Source organism: Bos mutus, chromosome 27, assembly GCF_027580195.1.
Source record: "Bos mutus isolate GX-2022 chromosome 27, NWIPB_WYAK_1.1, whole genome shotgun sequence".
Taxonomy (NCBI): domain Eukaryota; kingdom Metazoa; phylum Chordata; class Mammalia; order Artiodactyla; family Bovidae; genus Bos; species Bos mutus.
The window spans coordinates 26,892,771-26,901,327 of NC_091643.1; positions in this window are offsets into that span (position 1 = coordinate 26,892,771).

Consider the following 8,557-nt stretch of genomic DNA (forward strand, 5'->3'; position numbering starts at 1 on the left):
TCCTTGTTTATTTCACTTAGCATAATGTTTTTAAGGTCCATCCCTTGAAGCATGCATCAGAATCTTGTTGATTTTTATGGTTTAATAATATTCTACTATATGCATATGTCATATCTTAAAAGACCCATTTATCCACTGATGGACCCTTCAGTTTTTCCTCACTTTTTTGCCTCACGAGTAATGCTTCAATGAACAATGACAGACATGTGTTGGAGTCTCTGTTTTTGATTTTTTGGGTGTATACCTAGGAGTAGAATTGCTGGGTCATATGGTAACTCTAAATTTAACTTTCTGAGTGATCATCAGACTGTGTTCCACAGGGGCTATACCATTTTACATTCCCACTAAAAATGTAAACGTTACCAGGGCTCCAGTGTTTTCACACCCTCACCAGTACTTGTCATCCTGTGTTTTTTATCATTGTTGTTGCTGTTCATTTGCTTTATTAGAGTCATCTTATCAGGTGTGAGGTTATGGAAGTGTATCTTGTGTTTTGGATTTGTATTTCCCTACTGATGAATACTATTGAGCATCTTTTACTGTTCTTATTGGCCCTACGTGTGACTTCTTTAAGAGGTATCTAAGTCCTTTGCCCATTTTTGAGTTTGGTTATTTTTTATTGTTTTATAGGAATCCACTATTTTTCACTTTTATGTACCTTTTTAAAGTGTGAGTTCTATAATTAAATATATTTGGTGCTCATCACAGATTTTTATACTTGAAACATCTCTAATCATTTAATGGTTTATGAGGCATATTGATAAGTAGTTTCTTTAGAATAGGCTAATGAATGCCATGTCCCTCAGTTCTTACATGTTCTTCTTAGTGGCAAAACATCAATGATAATTTGGCTAGATAAAAAAATAAATCCTGGGTTCATATTTTCTTGAGGAAAAAAATGTTTGTCTATTCTTTTTGTAACATGTAATGTTGTTATCAATAATCTGATGCCAATTGGATTTTTTCACTTTCATAAATCATGTGAATTTGTTTATTTTGGTAGGGTCTGGATGACAAAAATATTCTTAACTTTAAAATCCAATTGTTATATTAGTATTCTGGGTCAAACTTTCCAACTACTTGGGATCTCGATATGTGGATTCAAGCCTTCTAATTTCAGGGCAGTTTTTAATATATTTTTTGTGTTCCATTTAGCACTCCAGATATACTTGTCTTTATTTTTTCCTTTTTATCCTTTCCTCCCATTTTTCTTACTGAATTTTCTACGGTGTTATTCAGTCTTGAGCTTTTTCAGATTTAGTCTTTATAAAATTTGATTCTATCTTAATTATGTCCTACAATTTGTCAGTTCTCATTTTGTATCTTCCTTTGTCTAATCATTTTCTTCCTGAGCTTATTATTTCTGATTGTCTTATTTTCAAGCTTGTATCATTTCTTAAGTCGATTTTAGCTCATTTTGCTAAATGTAACTTACAGTCCACCCCCTGTATTGGCTCATCGTTTGTATCCACTGTTCTATATTCACAGATTGAACCAAATGCAGACCTCATAGTACTGTATTATTTACTGAAAACAATCCTGTATAAGTGAACCCATGCAGCTGGGTCAAACTCATGTTGTTCAAAGGTCACTATATCATTAAAATTAATTTACGCATTGCTTTTCATTTACTATAACTATTAGAATATTTAAATTCACGTGATCCACATTATATTTTTCTTGCACAGTGCTGATTTAAAGAGGCAAGAAAAGACTGTGTAGACTTGCACCTAAACAAAAGATCCCCTCACTGTTCCAGTCTCTTCAGCATGGTTCATTGTGATATCATAAAGGTTCCTATGCCACATAAATTCCCCCAGGATGCCCCTATTCTGAATTTATATTGAAAATTGATGGTGCTTTTAGGAGTCAATAGAAGATTACAAGATCCAGAATTCCAGCCAAATATATACATCTTGTTATCATAAACATATAAAAGGCTTGTGACAATGTTATGAGTTTTCTACTTAATGGAAGAATTTCAAACAAATGCTCAGGACATCATATGTACAGTTAAATATGTAAACATTTATTCAGTGTCGGTAGCTCTCTAACTTTATTAAAGACTCATTATTACAGACAGAGTCCCTTTTCATAATCATCCAAATCTCAATGTTGTCTCACAGTTTAAATAATAGAGTTTTCCCAATCTAATAAATGGTGGTAGTATAGAAAATGGGACATTAACAGCGTTGTAAACTGATGTTTTAAATATAAAACTTGATATTTAATTTGTAAAGTAACAACAATCTCAAGGGTGTGTGGAAATATAACAACAAAAAAACTAATTTTCTTTCTATTTAAGTCAGCAAAATGGAATGTCCAGAGGTGAGGGAGTTTTTGTTGAATGAAAAGACAAGTGTAAGGTGATAATGAAATATACAGTTTAACTTATCGTTTATTCAGAGCCTAGGTTCTCATGCCAAGCCTCAGGATCTAGCTTGTCCTAAGAACTTTTTAGCACTTACTTTAATTGAGGTCTGATGCTTCCATAGAAAATAAAGAATGATAGAGCCATTAAGAAGACATTTTTCAGTTCTGAAAAGGTAATGTGGAGGAGGTCAAACATTATTTACAAATGGTCTAATGCATTTTCTGAAAGTTAAGCACATGCCTTGAAGATGCTGTATTTTGTTACAGTAAACTAATAAATCTTGCCCCCAAGGTGAGAACTGTTGTTAGTTGACACGAAGTACTGTTGGTGTTGAGACCTCTGGGACTCCCACCACCAGGTCTGAGACAGGGGGCCGGACAAGCCCGTACAGGGTGAGATGTGAGGCTGATCTGTCAGTAGGGGCTCGGGCAGTGAAGACTAAGTGTCTGAACCGGTGGGCTTGAGGCCTGCTTGCGTGTGGTTAGACTAGAGTTCTCAAGGATAAAGATTCCAGCATATTGCGTCTGGCTGGTGATTGGAAATGGATCGTGTGGGGCAGTCGTCTAGCCATCATTCAGGAAGGTGGCCCGTTGATCTCCTAAAATCTCATGGAAAACACAGTTGCAGGCCCCCAAGACAAGAGTTAAGAAAGGCTCCCCATTGCCTCGTAAAACTAAAGGAAAGGGTAGTGACCAAGCCCTTCTCCTGTGCCTCTGAATGCCTTGCTGCTTTTGTGTGCTCTCCTAACACCCGAGGGTATTGAGTGGCACAGCCATGGTGGCCAGTGACCCCAGCACTGATAAGAAAATAAGGGGGTGGGAAGGAGCATTTGAGGCTCATCTGCTCTTCCCAGGCAAGATCCCTAGCTGGTGTGCCTGGGCTTTCCTTAGTACTATGGCTTATCATCATGCCTGTGGACTGCTTAGCATCCAAGGGCTTGAATGCCCCACCTGGGTCATAGACTAAATGCCCTAATCAGAGATGGTGCCCTGGTCCCAGGAAAATTGATTGACATTCCCCAGTGGTAGTGGGAGGCTTTAGGACCCTTCCCTCTTTTCCTATAACCACCCAGAACGTCTTCACTGTGAATGATAAGATAAAAAAACAGAAAACCATGAATATGTGTGTAGATGCCTAACACAGAAAAAGAAAAGAGAGGAGTTCCCCCAGTAGGAAAAATGGGGCTGGAAGAACGAAGAGTTTTACTCCAAGACCTCTGGGTTGTGTGCCCCTTCTGTTAAGCTATTTACTATGCTTACAAAAGCCCTAATTCTGAGAGTTACAGGGAAAAATGCCATTGACCCATTGTACTCTCCTGGCACAGTGAAGGGGTTAATTCAAATCCAACTTAGGTCCAAGGTCCTTAAGCCACACAATCATTGCCATGAGGGAGGCCCTTAACCCCAAGGATACTAACTTTGGGATATTTCAAGGAAGAAATGGAGTAAGTATGAGCAAAGAGAACATTTCCCTTCCCCCTTTTCACAAGTTTATTAAGTGACCAAAAAAGGCGGGGGTGGGGAATGAGAGAGAAGAATGCGATAGGAAGAAAGAGGAAAAAACAGCTATAGCTCCTATCTCCCCTAAATCAATAATATAATTACACTCATATAGGTCTTGTTTATCATGCTATTTGACAGCTTAGAGGCAAGAGTTTCTTGATTTTAAATTGAGATTGTGGAACATTATATAATCACAGAAAAATCATGGTGTATACATGATATCTTATTAGCATAAAGTTACAATAACTAATATTTATTGTGTAATAGTACAGTTATACCTGGGTATCTATCTATAAGGGATGGTTCCAGGATCCCCTGAAGATACCAAAATTCAAGGATGTTTAAGTCCTGTATATAAAATGGCATAGTACTTGTAGATAATCTATAAGCAATCCTCCTATATGCTTTAAATCATCTCTAGATGACTTATAATACCTAATACAATGTAAGTGCCATGTAATAGTTATAGTGTAAATGATGTGCAGACAGTTGCTGGCATGCAGAAAACCTAAATTTTGCTTAGGAATTTTCTGGATTAAAAAAAAATTTTTCCATCCGTGGTTGGTTGAATCCACAAAATGAGGACCCTGCTGATTCAGAGGGTCAACTGTGTATGGCACAGGTTTCACATGTAGGATTTTATTTAATAGTTAACTTAAAACAATATTTTGTGGACAGTGCTATTATTACTCCCACCTCGAGTTTAGATATGATAAACCCTAGCAAAGTAAGTTGCCCCAAAGTCCTATACTTTTTAAGAAGGAAAGGTAAGTGCAAACCTGGGCCCACTGGTTTCAGAGCCCACTTACTTACATCTTACATGCTCAAAGTATGTAAGCACATTCTGCCTTGGTGAGTGTGAGTAATAGAGAGCCTGTCGCATGTGATGTAAGGCGGCGTGTGTCTAACTTGAGTGTGTCCATGAACCACCGGGAGATCTTCTGTAGACCACGCTTCGATCAGCAAGGATGGGGGTCAGAGCGCGGTGATGAGTGTTTAGAAGATAGTGTGGAGATTCCAATGCTGATTTGGGCACTGGCTCGCCCTCATAATAACTGCACTCTAGGACTTCTATTGCTTGCTGGAAAGAAACAAGCATTGTATGTGGTATCTGTATTGAATATCTGCTGTGTTCTGGATATCGTCCTAGACACTAGAGATAAAAAGCAAATAACCCATTGTCTCTGTCTTACAGGAGCTTCCTTCACAAAGGACTCTGAATGAAGTTGATAGTTTCTCTTCTCGTCAGAATGGGTGAGTACTGTCTCAAAGATGGTGAACTGAATACTGCCCAGTGAATTTGAGGGGGAAGACCACATTTAATCATACTCCCATATAAATACGACAGTAGAATATTCCAGCACTACAAATCCTGCCTCTATTTTTCAGGATTACATCCGTCACTGTGATTATAAACATTTCCTTCTTCCACCCGAATGTCCTTAAGTTTCGCAAAGATACAACCACAAAGAGCATTTTTGACATATTAATTATATATTCTTGATGCCTGACAGTGTTATTTTTAAGTTTTCCTCCCAATTTATAGAATGTATTGTTTAAAAGAAGAATGAGGTTTAACTGTGCATATCTATTACAAACTTCAGATATACTCTGTGAGCGGTTTTAAAACTTATTATGCTGTTACCTATTTGTATTCTGGAATCATGTTGGCTACCACTTCTTCCCTCTAACTTACATTAATTAGGCTACAAACAGAGATGAATAAGGCAGCTAGTGAATCAAGATGACTAGCAATAGGTGTAGTAGAATAGAAAATCAGTAACTTTCAGAGTAAATACAAATTTATAAATTCAAACTGGTTGATAAAATAGCTCAAAAAGACCAATGAGAAACAAAAATCTAAATTAAGGTGGATAAAAACGTAGTTCAAGTGATTCCTATCTGGTTTATGTACAAATGAGAATGAAATATTTACATGTCACAGGTAGCTTCATAATGCTGACAGCAAAATCAATTGTTCTAGCAGATGCTGGAAAAATCTATGGCATTGTAGAGTTCAAAGCTGATACCAAATCATAAATACAATATTCAAATCTAAAAGTGAGCACAGCTTAGAGAAATGTGTAGCACATGTGAACCGAAGTTCATTATTAATCTTATAGAGGTATTTACTTATCGATTTATTCTCTTATTCATTTTTTATTCATTCATTCATTTTTGTTCATGGGAAGATTCGAATCAGCATATACAATCACCCTGTAAGGGTTTCAAGTAGGGAAACAAGGGCATGGATATTTAAATATATTTAGGAGATGACCACATAACTTTTTCTCCTGTAATGTCTAGTGGTACAGTCTTCATAGACATAGACTGGATGTCCCATCTTCTGGGCTCTTGTCAGTATTTTCAAAATGAGATAATAAGTAATGGCTAGATTAGAGTATCTCTTACTGGCATCTCACTAAACCGCAGTCATGCTTTCACTGTTCTTGAGAAGCCTAGCACATTTACCCACCTCTCCAGGTTCTTACACAAATTTAGTGTCCGGACGTGTTTTATAGCCTCTTGCCTCAAAGGTCACAAAGCACACACACATACGCAAAATGTTTGTGATGCCTGAAGGCATTCCAAGTTCAAGATAAATAACACCTAACAGTGTTAGAAAAGCTTGACTTGGACGTGCCCATCAGGTAACAGAGGATGGATGTCATTGTAGACAGAATTTTCATTACGGAAAAATGAGTACGGTTTGACAGACAATTCATTTTATGCTTTTCATGCCAAGATTATATCCCAAGAGTTATGTTTCAAAGTCACGAAAAATGGGGAATACATTTAGACTTCCTAACTAAAAATAATAATAGTAATTAGCTCACCTTTGAGGAAATGTGATAAAAATATTAATGACTATCAAAACGTATTGAAAGCACAGGATTTGCAATGATTTAAAATAAATATTCTTTATATAGAAGTAGATATTTGTTGAGTGCAATTTAGAGTGCTTTGGTAAATCATTCAGATGTCTGTATGTCAGAAGGATTAACCTTATATTTCTTTATGATAAGAACTAAATTTCAATTCTTTACAAAGCAAATAATGTAGATCTTATGAGATAAATATCTTAAGTCTTTATTAACAGTGATAGTATACATGCTTCAGAAGGGAAATCTCAATTCAAAGTGAAATATTTGATTTATACAGCCTAATCAGAAATTATGAGGATTAACCACCCATCCTCCTCCAAGATTTTAGAAATAATATATGGAAAATAACTCAGTTTCCTTTAAAGGTAACACTCACAGCTCCACATAACAAGTTAGAGATCAAAAATCTTCATCGCAGCACTGTTTATAATAGCCAGGACATGGAAGCAACCTAGATGTCCATCAGCAGATGAATGGATAAGAAAGCTTTGGTACATATACACAATGAAGTATATTACTCAGCCATTAAAAAGAATACATTTGAATCAGTTCTAATGAGGTGGATGAAACTAGAGCCTATTATACAGAGTGAAGTAAGCCAGAAAGAAAAACACCAATACAGTATACTAACACATATATATGGAATTTAGAAAGATGGTAATGATAACCCTGTATGTGAGACAACAAAAGAGACACGGATATATAGAACAGTCTTTTGGACTCTGTGGGAGAGGGAGCGGGGGATGATTTGGGAGAATGGAGTTAAAACATGTATAATATCATATAAGAAACGAATCGCCAGTCCAGGTTCGATGCAGGATACAGGAAGCTTGGGGCTGGTGCACTGGGATGACCCAGAGGGATGGTATGGGGAGGGAGGTGGGAGGGGGGTTCAGGATGGGGAACACATGTACACCCATGGCAGATGCATGTTGATGTATGGCAAAACCAATACAATGTTGTAAAGTAAAATAATAATAATAACAATAAAATAAATTAACCATCATAAAAAAATAAATAAAAGGGTCCTTGATAAAAAAAAAAAATCTTAAGATATATTTTGCAATGGGAATGAAGTTTCTTAAGTGAAGTTTCATGAAGGAGGCATATCCCTTAAAAGTTTTTTTGACCTGATTAAGAATCTCTTTCATTAACTATGGTGAATGCTTTTCAGTAAAATGAGAAAGACTGGATTTGATTAGCTGAGTTTTGACTTCGCAGTGCTACTTGTGGATCTGCGGTTATATACATATATTTATACGTATTTTCTTTACTTAGTCCAATGCCAATAGAGTATTTTACCATCCAGGGTCACTGAAAACTGGGTTAATTTCTAAAAATTAGGACTGCAGGTGTGTCCAGTATTGTGTGTGTGTGTGTGCACATGTGTGTGTGTGCACATGTAAGTGCTCCTCCTGGCCAATCAGCATCATTCTTCCAGATCAGCCCTCTCTGTGTTGGGAAACACAGCAAATTACAGTTCCTGTAACAAGTCTTTCATAATTCTTCCAGAGAGGAACTGGATCCTTGTTGCAGTTGCTGTTTGAGATACCTTATGAGAGGACCTGATTGTCATGACTTCATCAACAGCCTTTGTGACTGCTGGTCAGTGTTCCAGAGTAGGGGCCTCGTTTGGCTCAGATCCTACACCCCCTCCCAGGTCAATGGTGCTGGAGAGGCAGGACTATGTTTTAACAGAGTGCAGTTAATAATAAAAGCATAATTTATATAACTTAGACGTAAGAAATGAACCTTTAACATATTTGATATAAATTTTTCGGTAGTTGTTTGTCTTT